This window comes from Tenebrio molitor, chromosome 4, assembly GCF_963966145.1.
Source record: "Tenebrio molitor chromosome 4, icTenMoli1.1, whole genome shotgun sequence".
NCBI classification, from domain to species: Eukaryota; Metazoa; Arthropoda; class Insecta; order Coleoptera; family Tenebrionidae; genus Tenebrio; species Tenebrio molitor.
Window position 1 is genome coordinate 19,448,293 of NC_091049.1, and position 16,030 is coordinate 19,464,322.

Sequence of the window (16,030 nt, forward strand, 5' to 3'; positions counted from 1 at the left end):
AGAAGTAGTGGGGGAATTAAAAACCCGCGAATCTATGCTCAAATCTGTCAACATTCGTTCCAACATAACCTCAAAATCAGTTTAGTTTCGTTGTGGTTTCGTTTCGTTTCGTTAACGTTTTGTTGGTCAGTGTTTTTTCTTTCTAATCTTTGAAATTATCGTCTGTGATTTAAATCTAATGGAACTCATCCAGGCAGATGATGGTTCTTTGCTTTGGTATAATCAAGATAGTAAGTATAATTCTATGTACATACTTAGGTATAGGTATTGAAAATGTATGAAAACTGAAACTGATTGTTTTCAGCTGATACATATCAAGTGGTTGAAGTGGACGATGAAAAAATGGAGCAGATCCAGCAAACTAGAGACATACCACAGTCTCAGCTCCCTCAGGCAATGCAAGAACCCCAGCCAAGTACCTCAACTGTTGAGCAGAACAAGAGGCCAACATTTTGGTCAAAAGCAGAAACAATTCTGTTTTTAAAGTTAGCAACAGACAGAAAGAAAAAAATGGATAATCCAAAAATACCAAAAAAAGAAGTTTATGCAGAAATCGCGAAGGAAATGTTGAATTATGGTTATCATTTCTCAACTGATCAATGCATGGGGCGTATGAAGACCCTATTAACAAAATATAAGGAAACGAAGGATCACAACGATAAAAGTGGCAATAGTAATAAAAATTGGGAATATTTTGATATGTTTAGTGACTATATCGGTGATCGTCCATCAATTACTCCAAAAGCATCATGCTCTACCTTAGCATTAAAAACCAGAGCTGAGACTCACAGTATTCGCAGTGCAAATAGCAGTGATGACAATGAAAAAAAGAAAAGTCCTCCGCAGAAAAAAAGAAAGGTGAGAAATCATCCAAGGGGAACCATGTTAAACTGGTTAAAAAACCTGTCTGAAAATACAAAGGAACAAGAAGAACAGAAAATCGCTATGGCTGAACGACATCATTCAGAAAATATGTCTTTAATTAAAAGTTTCATTGCAGTTCTAAAGGAGAAAAAAGAAAAATAATCTTGTTTCTCAACTGTTTCATATTTGAATATTATTTAAGTTTCCTTCATGTAACTATCACTACACTACACTAAGACTGACTACATTTTCATGTAATACATATTTTGTTATTTTTTAGTCAAGAGATTTATGATGTAGTACCTATTTTGTTATGTTTTAGTTAAGAGATTTATGTTTATGTTTGAAATTTCACAGAAAAAAACAATTTAATTCAACCTGCGTGTTTTATTATCGGAATTCAACATATTGATTGTTCCAAAGTTCTTGAGCTAACAAGTTTCTTTTAATGACCCCTGCATTATCATTTTCATTATAACCAATTCCAGGGATCATTGGTATCTCTCTATTTTCGTTATGACCTTCTCTTATGTATTGTTGAATTTCATCTTCACCATTCATTATACATATATTGTGCAACACACAACAAGTTATTACTGTCCTTGCAATTGCGTTGTCATCATTTCTATCCAGTAGGTCTTTTAAGCGACGAAATCTTCCCTTTAAAAGAGCAAATGCATTCTCAATTTTTACTCGTGTTTTTGACAGAATCTTATTGAACAATACTTGAAAAGGTTGTAGATGACCATTATTCTTATAAGGTGTAATAAGCCAGTTTTTAATAGGGTATGCACTGTCACCTACACAACATTAGAACATGGATTATATAATAATTATGTAAGTCCTATTATTATTTTTACCTATTATATGATGATCTGGGCCACACAATTCTTGTCCAATTGGATACATATCAGAAGTTCGTAATACTCGCCCATCATGAACACTTCCAGGCCAACGTATATCACAATCCAAAAATATTAGATCATGTCTACATACAGCTTGTAACACCATAGAATAATATTTCTTTCGGTTGAAGTAGTCGATGCCATTTTCTGTAGGTTTCTTTATAGGGATATGGGAACCATCAATAGCACCAATGATATTTGGAAGACCATATCTTGAAAAGTTGTTTGCAATTTCAATCTTTTCATTTTCATCAGGCCATCTAATAAACCTTGGACATAATTCCAGAAGAATGACGGTGATAATGACTTCTAAACTGTTGTATACAGTTGATTTTGAAACATTAAATCGATCCCCAATTGCTCTGTAAGATTCAGGTGTTGCAAGAGTCCATAATGTTATAAGAAGAGACTTTTCACTAGAAATTTGATTTCTTCCACCATATGCTTCATTTCTTTTGGCAAAATGATTACTGTTGCCCATTAAATTAAGGACTAATACAAATGTTTGTCGGCTTAGACGAAAGTTTGCTTTAAAAGTTCCAAAATCTTGGCGCGGAATCACTTCATCATAATAATTCTCATTTTTCCAAATGATGCCATTAGACATGCTAAAATAGTTAATAGCAGATAATACAGGTAGGTACTAATACTTACCAAAGAATAATTTGATGTAAAATTTGTTGATCACATACACTGTTTAAATTATTACTTGAACAACAAATATTTTTAGTACCCTGTTCGTTTTCGATTAATTTTAATAATGCTAGAACAGCAATATGTCTCTCAGTATCGGTGATCATAATTTCGACAACACATGCCTAACGTGAACCACAAAACTAAGCCTGCAACTGACAGTATGCCAATGCTGCTGACACGCTGACAGTGACAGTTTACTTATGTCATGTAAGGAGTCGTTTTATTGCTGAGGCAAAGTTCCTCCTCTGACATTCCTACCGGCAGAGTGCAATAAAACGCACCTATTATTTCAGTGTAGATGGATATATTCAAAATATAGGCTTGATATTCCTAATAACAAAAAAGATGTTTTTTACATAAAATCCGAACCTTACTTGTGAGTAGTAGGTCATGTTCGGACGGCCACCGAAGCATTTCTTTCTCTTCTGATGATGAGTTTGGAGTTGGAGTGGGATCCTCCTCCTGTATGTTGGTTTCAGCTAAAACAAATGGCACCAATCATAATAATAATAAATCAACAGAATTTTTTTAATTACCGTTTTCGGTTCTTGCACTTTGGTTTAATTCATTATCGTTAACGTGAGCTCTCATAAAATGTGTTTGAATATCAAGTAATGGACCTGTTAAACCACAAATCCCGCATTGTCCATCCATGTTGAATTGTGAAATCAGTCCTAATCTAAACAACACTGAACTCCACCTAAATACCTAATTACATAATAACTTATTAATGTAATTTTTTAAAAATCACTGAACACAAACTTGACAGATGCCGTACAACTGTGAGAATACTCGATCCATGCTCGATCGCTAAACGCGGAGAAAAGCGAGCGTGCTCCAAATAACCGCTCCGATTCAAATCGAACATAAAATGTTGTGCTCGGAGTGTGAACTAAAACAAAAATGTGCTTACAGAGCGCGCTCGGTGCGTTCCAAACAACAACTCGAATGCAGCCACTGTCAGTCGAAAACGACTGACATGGTAGTCAGAGTGTTAATACATGCGGTGCTAAAATAACACTTAATTTTTTATGGGTTTGAAGGATGTATATTTGCATCAGTTAGTTAACTTAGGAGCTAACCTGTTTATTGAAGATTTATCTTTGTTGTAGAAATTAACAACATTGGAGCATGTTCTCGTTGTGTCGAAGGACGAAAATTGATAGTCGTATTGGGTAACACTAACAATTTATTGAATAATTTAAAATATAAGTAAGTGTTTGTATAGAGACGATAGTTGAGTCTTGTGTCGATCTTGTGTCTTATGAGGGTTGATTTCTGCTTCTGGACATCCCCACCCCTTCGACAGAGGGGGTGTTCCAAAAGTGGTTGGACGAAGTTCCAACAGAGCACGATGTGGATTTCCCATCAAAACAAAAAATATGTTTCATTAGCATGTTTCTTGTCGCTTTTAAGAGATGAGGAGCATCAAACATGTATACAACTTGTTCCCATCTATAATAAAAAAAGGGCGCTCGGGTGTTACATTTAAATTGTTACTAACACAGATGTTACTTGAGCCCATATCATTTACCACAACCTTTACAGAAAGGTTAATGGTTTTCAATTTCTGAATATACTCCTCAATTATATTCTGCAGTTCTATAGCTTTACAAGTATTATGTGTAAAATAGTAAACTAGGGGCAGTTTCCAGTTACTATAATTACCCTTAATCAATAAAACCAAATCATTCAAAGCAGGCTTAAACGTTTTGCCTTTACCAAGATCTTCAAATCCAATAACTTCATTATTCCCAATTATACCGGGTATCAACCACCAAACCTGGCCATAGGCACATTACACATATTAAAATAATATATGAGTTGCTATGAAATATATTATTGTGTAATGTCATATTGACAGCTATAATTATCATCCGTACAAACAGTGCCATCAGGAAACTTTTGATGTAGGTAACGTAGAAAGTAGAAATACTTTTGAAATTTAGAAAAGGGAAGAACGATCACAGAGCAGTATCATGCTCAATTATTGGGCACATTTGACGAAACAATAATATGTTTCATAGCAACTCATATATTATTTTAATATGTCTAATGTGCCTATGGCCAGGTTTGGTGGTTGATACCCGGTATAAAATAAATGTGACTTCGTCTGCACGAAACTTCTGATACATCTCAAGTGAGATATCGATTAGCCTTTGGTAGCCAGCAGAGAACTCCTGCCTCGGCGCAATTTCTGTTACCGAAACATCAATGCCAAAAATGGCTTCTGATATTATCGGCGAATTCCTCTGCGCAGTTGGTTCGCGTTGAGGGTGCGTAGGTGGCGGTAGATCTGGACTACTGGGTCCGGGCTTTGGTGTGCGACTAACAGCCTTTGGCTTCGGCGGCGCTGACTCTCGTTTCCTTCCAAGTTTAGAAGGGTCGAAATTCTCAGCTTTGCCCCTGTAGCCGGGTGCTAGCTTGCGGATCTCATCCATGGTATAAACTTTTCTTTGTTCTGCCATTTTGGATGGTTATGTTAGTTTTTCCTCACGGGAACCAGAACATACACTTAATTGCCATGTTGTCTAAACATAGACGGAAATTATTCTTATCTATATCTTTCAAATTGCCCACTTTAACTTTTGAGCCTTCAAAAACATTATGGTCAAACCAGCATGAAATCCAAAGTTTTGCATCATTCTGTTAAGAGTCCTTTTTGTAGGGAGAATAAACCAAGTTGATACATTTCTGTGTGCCTTGGATCCATAAAGTAATTTAAAGTATTTTTTTTTCCTTCAAACAGTTCTGCGGGACACTACCTTTTCTTTTGCGTATTTTTCCAAAAATGTTTTGAAGTCTGGACCGCCTAGATGATTTGGTGGAATGTTGGATGAATGCATCATTTTACATAAATCAAATCAGTCAAGTGGCGGCCGGGGAAAATGAGAATGACGTAAATCACTCTGTGCTGTATTTAAATAAAACTGTAATGGTTATCATTATTGGCGATTCCAGCTATCAGTGAAACATCTGGTGAGAATTTTCTGCAAAATGTTAAAGCAGACACAAGCCGTTGTTTGTTAAAGTGGTTTGTGTTTTTTAGACAAAATGTGGGTTTAATCGAAGTTTGTTTATAAAAAAAACAAGATCGGCAAAACAATTTGTTGTATTTTTGGCTGTAACACGTGCCGAAAAAACGAACCAAAAGCATGTTTTCATTTATTTCCGCGTAAAAGCAAATTATGTTTACATCGAAAATGTTTTCGGTTTTAAAGACCGGAAAGAGAGAAGGAAAGCATAGGAAAATGCTTTATTAATGGGAAAACCATCATCTAATTGTGTGAGGGTCTGTGGAAAACACTTTAAGTGAGAAGAATACATTTGTAAGTTAAATACATAGTATTTTGAGGTTATATTTTGATGATTTATTTAAGCATCACCTGCAGAGACCAAAAAACCACGTTTGAAAGAAAATACCATTCCTTCTGTAAATTTATCTATGAAAACATTTTCTCAAAAAACAAATGAGAATCTGATTTGTGTGAAGATGAACGTAATGCTGTTGATAGTTTATTAAATTTAGGATCAGTTTTTGTGAACTTTCAACAAAACCATCATGTTGAAGATAAAGATGTTCAAGTGACGAATGGTGATTTAGTTACATTTATTTGTAAAGTAGAGAATGATAAACATTTGAATTCACTCACTATTGTTATCAAACTTTAAATTGTTAAATGATATTTGTTCACTAGTTAAACACTGTTATCCAACACTATGCACACATAAGCTTTCTGTCGAGGATAGAGTGGTGTTGGTATTATCAAATTAAAAACAGTTATTAAACTCAATATAAGTGCCTTTTTTTTCATCTTTCACCCAGTACCTACTGAGAAACATTTAATTAATATAATTGTACAATAACGTTCATCTAATTATATGAGGGTCTCTGGAACACACTTTAGAAAACTACATTTGCAGGTTAAACAGTATTTTAAGGTTATATTTTTACATGATTTATATTTATATACTCGTACAACATACGTATATTATACACATAAAATGTGTTGAATCTTACAATAAAAATTGTTGGGCCATGATGTTTTGCCACTCACAACAAAAAATGTATACAACCTGGACAATAAACACGGCGAAATATGTTTGCAAGTACATCAGCTGCAGCTAAAATAGTCCATTTCATCTAAGAAGTACATAATGCGCACGAACGCGTTGTCGTCAAACGAGTCCATGTTCAAATTTTTAAGGGAGGTTTGAGTCCAGCGACGTACAGACCTATCAACCACGTGGAATCCATGCGCTCGTTGTTATTTCTAACTTAACCCCGTTAGCGTTCAAAAAGTGTTTTGTTTTTGTTATTCCTTTCGCTGTGTATCGTTCTATGGTATTCATTGTTCAATTATTGATTTGTTAGAATTTCAATCATATAAATTAAATGACTCCTCAGCTAAGCGAATGTTTCTACGGCACTGATCATCAGTTGACTAACGTCGTACGGTCAGATTTCGATGAGTCATCATGTACTTCTAAAGCTTCTAAAGCTACTTCTAAAGCTTGTTTGACACGATGCTAAATTTTGTAGAAAATTTGTTAGAAAATGAGAGGACCAATGAACGATCAGGATCTGACAAAGACAGACTATGATCCTGGTCGTTCATTGGTCCGATCGAGGGTCTCTCTCATTTTCTAACAAATTTTCTACAAAATTTAGCATCGTGTCATACAGCCTTAAGATGAAATGGTCTCTAACTGTCTCTTCTAATTTCATGTGGAGCACTACTCAAGGCACTTGTTTGTAGACACAATCCAAAAATTTCCTACCTTGTTTCCACTACTTTAATAACACCACATAAAATTAAAAACTTCGCACACAACACTTCTTCGCCTTGCACAACACATCTGCGTTCTGCTGTTGTCTCTAAATAAGTTAAAATTTTGTGTAACTTCAAGAAAACCATCACAAAACCCGCAAATTCACGTAAAACCAACAACAAAGCAATGCACAAACATAAGCAGAATCGAGCGGTGTATGATTTAAAATCTGGCAACAGTGCGCGACTCAGTGGCGCCCCCAACGGTAGCCGAAATAGCCAATAAAGATTTACGATAGGGACAAATTTTTGCCTGTCACCGCCTGCAAACGAAACCCATTTAAATCGTTCGGGCAGAATTTTTAAAAATATTTATAAAAATAGAAATAGGAATGAACAATAAAAGGATGTTTCATAAAATCTAACAGAAAAAAGTAAATAAAAAATATGTAACAAAAATATTTGAATGGGTATTATTCCATATCTTCATCTTCGCTGCCAGATGATTCATCATTGACATTGATTATAATTTCGGGAAAGTCATTATTTTCTAAAAAACTGTTCAATTTTTTTTACGTGATTCACAATTAATCCATAAATTTTGATTAATTTTCGAAACTTCCCCTCGAATTACATCAATTACCGTTGGACTTAAGTGAGGTGTTTTGTTAGATTTTCGAATGCCATGTTTAAGTTGAATTGTCAACTAAGTAATCTGCAAACTGTTGCAATGTGACATTTGGGGACTGAAATGGGCAAAGTTCAAACACAAACACGTCACTAACTTTTTCTGCTTCTAAAAATAACAGCCCGAAGCAATATCCTAGCCATTGTCCTATTTCTGAATTTTTGTTCTTGTAATCGGCAGTCAATCCTAATTGCTGAATTTTTCGCCACCAGGCTTGGGTCAAATGAAACCTGCACCCTACAATTCTCGTTTCTGGCCAAACATATTTCAGAGCATTATGGATAGCTATTTCGAAATCCAGAACCACGCTGCTGGGTTTTAATTCCCACACATTTTTTCTGACGTGATATAAAAATTGTTGGAAGCACTTCCTGTAGATAAGATCGCGCTTATCTTTTAATAAGCAAAAAACCAGTGGGATGTAATGTCCATTAAAATATCCATGTATAGTGAAAAGTTGAGTGAAATATTTCGTACAATAATCAAATGTGCCATCTACGTGTATCATTTCAGATTTATTATTTGCAATTTCTTTGCCTTCCTTTTTCTGTACTGGGCTCCAGACAAAGTTGTTGGTTTTTTTTCTTACAATATTCCTTTTCCGACATCTACAATAAATGTAAAATTTAAATTTAAGAATTTTTATTATTGATTAGATTTCATTTAAATAAAACAAACAAATGATACTTTTTTTTTGTTGCGTTGGTGGATTTTTTTTTTGTATTCCTCAATTTTTCTGTCAGCATCTTGGTGGTGCGACGCTGTCAATTTTTGCCAAACGGCTTCTTTTTGTTTGTGGGTTACTGCCCCAGACTGCGTATTTTCGATCACTGATCGATTTTTGCCAACCAACTCGGCTAAAAGCAAAATTTCTTCACTTGTGAAGTTTTTGCCGCGTCTTCGGTTTTCCATTCCACAACTGGGTAAAATGATATAACATCAGTATTTTCAACATTATGATTTAATTTTTGTACTTACGGACATATTCTTTTCACAAAACTCACAAAAATAAACTCCAACAATAAACACAAAACAAACACAAACAATAAACACAACAAACTGAACAAACACTACTTCTCGAATCACCACTTGAACGCTTTAACCACGATTCTTGGGTTAACCCACCAGCAAATGTTGGATAACTTTTTGGTTAGACAAAACTTGGTTAGGATACCAACCAAGTAGTGAAAAACCCCTAACCAGGAAATTTAATAGTTAACCAGTTTTATTTGAAATATTTGGGTTAACCCACGACTGAAATACCGGGCCTTGGTGTCTCTCTTCGGATTGCAGCGAATGCTTGTTGTATTCGTTCCATCATATCTTCTCTTGTTGTGGGTATTTTTTGGGATATTCTCTCCTTAACATAACCCCATAGAAAGAGTTCCAGAGGTCAAATCAGGCGAACGAGGTGGCTACTGGATCAAATGGCCTCTTCCCCGACTTATCCAATTTTCCGGAAATTCCTGGTTTAAAAAGTTCACCACTTGATTGTGGAAATGTGCAGGTGCGCCGTCATGCTGAAATATCATATTTCTTACGACATTTAAAGGGAGTTGGTCGATTAAATCTGTACATTAATCTCTTAAAAACTTGAAGTACATTTGGCCGTTCAGATGACCTTCAAAAAAGTGAGGACCCAAAACATGCTCCCCTATAATTCCACCCCAAACGTTGATAGACCATCAAACTTGATGGTCTACATGACGAACCCAATGGGGGTTGTCAATGCTCCAATAATGCATGTTATGCCTATCCATTACGGAGTCACTCCTGACTCCTGAATGTAGTTTTATCACTGAATTTGTCTTTGAATAAAATTGCAAAATTCAGTTCGCTTTTGGAAATCTTCGCCGTGAAGTTCTTGTTGCAGGATCATTTTATATGGATGAAATTTCCAAGACTTTAAAGTTCTAATAATCGTGCTTTGTGAGACATTCAGTGCAGCCGCTACTGCTCTTGTGCTCATCAACAACGGCATTTAGCACTGCCAGTATCTTCAAACAGCTTTACAATTCGTCTGATATTCATTTCGGAAAATTAGATCTTTTAATTGTCTACCTGACGGTCAAAAAAAATTTCAATTTACATAAGAAATTTCCTGAAGGAACCTAACTTTTTCTTCAAACGTCCATAATTATGACATTATACTGCTGCATTGATAATGCTACATTATCATGGCATCTAACGAGCTGACCAGTGTCCGTGAAGTTATTATCTCCGCTGAGGAGCGTCCGTGAAGTTATTATCCCCGCTGATTAGTAGCTGTGAAGTAAACTAGCTAAATCATTTGAAATTCCTACCTCAAATTGTAACAAATTCGTGTCTGAATGTGAGATATTGAAAGCTGAAGTGAATAAATAAGGTTTAATCAAGAAACTTGAACATTAATGCAAAAGGTACTTACAAAACTATCCAAATTAAAATGGGTTGACAGACGGATAATTATTTCGGATCTTGTTCATAGCGTTGTTTATACTAGTCATAGTCTTAGTAACGCTTTGCAAAACGAGCTATATTAATTTTTTGTTCGACACTGTCAGAATTTGAGAATTTTCTCCTGTGTGAACGGATTTTGATAAATTTGACAACTTGTCAAAACGAAACGTCAAGATAATTTTAAAGATTTTCAGCGATTTGGAGCCTTTGGGGGCTCGTCGAACAAAAAAACATTGTATTCAACTTGTTGTTGTGTAATTTGGGCTTTTTTTGGCATGAGTGGGCCAGTTTAAAACTCGAGTGAAACGAGAGTTTTAAAGGTCCGCGAACTCGTTAAATAAACTACTATTATCAGCCTACCCAATCTCCTACCTGATTTCTTAACATTTCTTACATTTTCATTTGGGTGTTTCCAGACTTTTTGGACACAGTGTATATTTTTCATATGGAATTGTGCTATATATTCAGGATATTTTATGTTACGCAGTTTCTGTTTTAACCTCGAATGAGGACGGTGTAGTAATATTAGCACTGTTAAAAGAAACTGATAAATTAACATTTTTGATACAGAATGGACCAAAACAATAGGTACATCTTTTCTTTTGTTACTCATTTTATTTTACGATTTTCTATATTTTCAAAATATACGTTTTATAAGGTTATTAGATGACTTGACAAATTACAAAAAACTTGGATGGAGCAAGATGTGAATTATCCGATGTGGTTTTCATTCATTCGTTTTGCCTGGTTCTCACGGGTTAATACTCTGTTATTGTTGATGTTTCTTTTTCTATTACAAATAAGACATTCCAGAATATCATCACTTTCTTCATCATTCGCTTGTCGAACTCCACATGTTCACAACAAATTTCGCACGCGTCCAAATCAGCGATATTACGAATTTTCTCACACACTCCACAAGTAATGTCATTGCTAATAGGTAGCTGTTTTTGCGTTTCTCTCACTACTTCATCATTTAGAGCTTACTTCAACGAGATGTACATGAGGAGGAGTTACAAAACTGCGCGAAGAAAAGAGAGGGGGGGTAGCCCAGTGGCGTACCTTTTTTATGTTAAATTTTTATACGCAAAACAGCAACAACAGAACAGCTGCTTAGCAGTACGTTGTTAACGAATCGTTAAAATATCAGGTAAAAATTGATCTTTTTTATAGAAGATATGGATTTATTTGTGCCACCATTTAAAAACATTCTATGTATCCCAATAGTCTGCAAATATTTCATTTTTGTTGTATCCATGGAAATAAGAAAAAAAAATTAAAGCCATGTTGCCATACGTAATTTAAGGTTAAACCGACATAAAATCGCTTCTTGGAAATGTTGTAATTTATGAAATGCGAACCCGATCACAATCATTGTGAATTATTATAGCATTGGCTAGTAAAAAACAAATATGTAATCAAAAATCTTTTTTAATATTTAAAATAAACCAGATCTTGAAATCTAAAAGATATAGAATTTTTTAAATATTATTCTCATAATTTCCTAACATGAGTTAACATTGCCCCACTGAGTTGTTCCGCGAATTTTGGGGCACCCGGTATAATAAGCGAACTAAACAAGGGATTTTCAGAAAGCAAACTTGAAAACAAAAAATTCAAAATAAATTTTATTATGCAATATTAGTCCAGTGGAGATATTCCACTTATATCTGAATCTGACCCATCACTGCCGCGGTCAGATTCTTCGTCAGAACTACCACTATTTACAACGAACGTGAGCCCATCAATCAGTTCGTCAAAACTGTTTTGTTTTGGCAAAAATTCACGTGATTGACGGTGTTCTTCCAAACATCCGGCGTGATTTCGGTGAATTTCTGGCGTGTTAATATTTCCACGTCCTTTAACTTAGAAACGTTGTGAGACGCCACCCAGTTCTTAACTATGCCCCAGATATTTTCAATTGGGGTGAACTCCGGACTATAGATAGGGTGGCAACCTCAAAATTTCATGTCCATGCTCTTTCAGAATTTTATCTATTCTGTAATCTGGAGATTTATTTCTATGCATTTTGATTTATATCATACAGTTCTGGTTTTGTCATTGTGGAATTATAAGGAATATTTTTCTGACTCAACCATTTCAGCTTTTCTGGTGTTACTGCAAGGGTCCTTTTTGTTCACAACGTTGTCGTAGGCTGCGTTGTCCAATACCAAAACAGAATGAGGAGGCAAGTTTGGAATCAATTGGGTACGAAGCCAATTTTCAAAATTCGTGCTGTTTATTTCATCATGATAGTCCCCGGATTTTGTTTCTAAATGTGGCACAGTTTATAACGATATATATTTTTTTTATACAATTACATACCCGACTTAAACATCAGGAGACCATTATTGATGAAACCAGCTTCACCTCCAGCATGTAGAATGATCAGCCTCTGTCCTATTAATTGGCCTTTTTAAAGGCAAATTTTTGTCATCAATTCAATCATTGGATCGCGTGTGGGAGCTGTGGATGTAAGTTTCATCGGTGTAAACAATTCATCTGCCTTACTCCCGAAATTTGGTAATCTTTCTGACATACTGGATGCGCTTTAACCGTATGTCATAGGACTCCACCAAAGCACGTCGATTGTCAGACATTTTTTTCCAGCCAAAACCAATCTTTTTTATTAACCTCCAAAGCGTGAATTTGTACCCATTAAATTCCAATCCAGAATCACAAACTTTCTGGTAGATTGCTATAAAAAAATAACATTATTAAATTGACATGGTGGTTTAACAGATACAATTGAGATAGATATTCAAATTTGCATTTCTAATTCACCTTGTAAACTCGGTCTTCTCTTCTCAATTATATTTTATTATTTATTGATTTCCAAAGTTTAATAAAAGACTGTTCAGTTTTCTAAAAAGACAAGTTGGAGCAAGTTTCGTGGGGGAAGTGATTTTTTTTCTTTCCGGTTGTCCGTTGCCCTCTTTTGCTGTACGTTTCAACGAGCTCATGGAAACGCCGCCGCCGGTTGCTTCTGCAAGTCGCTGAAACAAGTTGTTTGGATCAACAATGAAGTCCTTTGCTTCCTTCTCTCTCTTCATAAATTGATAGACTTTGTATATGATTTCACGTCCTTGGCTGTGTATCACTTTGTTACTCATTTAGCAATTCTAGAAAAAAGATAAAAGTCTACATAAATATGACTCTATGAAAATTGTTGGGGAAAGAAATCGGCGGTCCGACAGAATTGAATTGTAACTCAGAACGAGCACACAACTGAACGCTCGGTATTTTGTATGTAAGATTTAGTTTTAATAAACACTTAAATCAAGTGCAGTCCATCATTTGTATCGACGATTCAAACCGAAAATAAATTAGGGAATAGCACACGGTTTTCCCCAACAGTTATGACCGGATGGTGGGCCACGTAGTGCCGATGTGCAGATGGTTTATTTTCTCCATGTGCCCCAAATTTAGGTACTCCCTCATAAAACTGCAATAGTCCGATTGTAAACTGCTATTTCAGAAAAAATTGTTTTCTAAAAACTTGAATCGTTTTATGGCAAGTTCTCTCGAATGACCTAAATTAGGAGGATTGTTGCGAAAAGGAAGTTTCACGGTAAATCTCCTGAACAATGAATCACGTTGGGTGGTTTTTTCGAACATTTGTTCGCAAAGTTCGTCATCTGTTTTTGAGTGGTTTGTTAAATTGTGAGATTCGTTTATCTCCCAAAACCTTTTTAATTGTGAATCTAGAGATGAAATTTTCGAAACATTGCAAACGGAATTTGAATTTATTTGTGGAATAGGACCGCTGATTATCCATCCCAATTTTGTTTTTTCGATAATTGTACCCGATTGATTTACATGAATTTGTCCTATGGAAAAGAGTTTCCAAAATAATGCGCTTCCAATCAATACGTCGATTTGTCCGGATTGGTTGAAAGTAGGGTCGGCCAATTTAATGTTTTTGGGAATTTGAATTGATCGACACGGATGGCAAGTGATCTGTGATCTTTCCGACTACTAAGCCGTTGGTCAGTTGGGCCAGGCGTCAGGTAGAGGGATTTATTTATTGTTCAGTTGGGCCGATCATTAGTTAGGGGTAGGATTATAGCGTTATCTGTAATCTTCTCTTCCTGTGTTTATGTTCTCGACAGCACCAAACAATAGTTATTTGTATAGCAAGGCTGCGAAATCCTACTTTGACGAACCGAGAGAGAAATTGTCGTCAAGGCCGCTTTGCGGCCGAGACAAGACAATCTCGAGGTCGTCAAAGGATTTCGTAGCCAAGGTGTACACAACATTTTGTGTGCAACCCGAAAATTTGTAATTATAAAATGAACAAGTAAAATTTCCTTCACTGTCAATAAAAATAAAGTCGGCCTACATGTCTCCATGTCGCTATGGAAACGACATAAATAAAACAATTCATTTTGAGAAAAATTGGAAAAATGTCGCAAGAAAATTACGTTTTTGTTCCGTCTACTTCCCCGGAGTTAAAAAATATTGCAGATTGTGCAGTGTCCAATTTAATACCAGAAAAGTCCAAACGGCAGTACGATAAGTGTTACAATGACTTTAAAGAGCGGTGTAATAAAAATAATGTGAAAACGGTGTCGGAGAATGTTGTTTTGGCTTATTTAATGGAAAAATCAAAAACTGTGAAAAGTTCAACTTTATGGAGCACATATTCAATGTTGAAGCTCACGCTTAACATACGGGATGGCATTGGTGTTACGAAGTTTCTGAAATTGGTACCTTTTTTGAAAAAAAGTTAGTTGGTTATCAGGCGAAAAATTCTAAGGTATTGACAGGAGACCAGATCAATTTGCTGTATAATCTGCCCTTTTTTAGGTCATTTTAATCATGGGAATATCAGAAGTCATGCGAAGAGACGAACTAACCAAAATGTCTATCCATGACATCAAGGATGAACATTCTGTATTAATAGTGGCCGTTCCTGACACAAAAACTGGCATAAAACGAACTTTTACTGTCACCAATCCAGAATTTGTAAGATTATACCGCAAATATGCAGCTCTTGTTCCGTGTACTCATCCAGAGTTAAAAAAAAATATATAAATTGTGCAGTGTCGCATTTGAAACCTGAAAAATCGAAACAGCAATATACAAAATTTTACAGTGACTTTGAAACTGATGTAACAAGAAGAATGTGAAAACCGTGTCGGATAATGTTGCATTGGCTTACCTATTTACTGGAATTTATTTATTGTGGCAGGTAAATGTTAAATTCTGTTATGATAAGTTGTTATCGTCTGCTCCCTTTTAGGTTATTTTAATCGTGGAAATGTCAGATGCCGTGCGAAGGGACAAATAAACCAAAATGTCTGTTGATGCCATTCAGGATTCAGGATATGTTACTAGTTAATAGATATTTCCCTTTTTGACCGGTTAAAAATTAACCTAATTCTTCTAGATCGATAATGGGGATCTTTTTTACCGACTCGTCATTCTAGAAGCGACCACTCCATTTGAAATTGGCGGGAACTTCAAACCAGATAAAAATTCTGTACTAATAGCGGCCGTTCCTGACACAAAAACTGGCATAAATCAAACTTTAACTGTACCCAATCCAGATTTTGTAAGATCACACCGCAAATATAGAGATAGATATGTTATAATTGTGATAATAAATAAATATTGAAATGACTTTTACTTTTACGGCCGTCGTCAAGGCAACGGCTGCGAAA

The 16,030-nt window shown here is 35.4% G+C and overlaps 1 protein-coding gene and 1 long non-coding RNA gene across 2 annotated transcripts in view; one reads left to right on the forward strand and one right to left on the reverse strand.

The window, feature by feature from the left end:
• LOC138128364 (serine palmitoyltransferase 1-like) overlaps positions 1 to 16,030 on the forward strand; it is a 165,727-nt gene that overhangs the window by 105,099 nt on the left and 44,598 nt on the right. The gene's annotated exons all lie outside the window — the stretch shown is intronic.
• On the reverse strand, positions 1,232 to 3,416 carry LOC138129336 (uncharacterized). Its single transcript, XR_011159197.1, has 4 exons — positions 3,002 to 3,416; positions 2,424 to 2,944; positions 1,725 to 2,377; positions 1,232 to 1,664 (listed from the first exon to the last, which is right to left on the reverse strand). It is a non-coding gene; the product is annotated as an uncharacterized lncRNA (long non-coding RNA).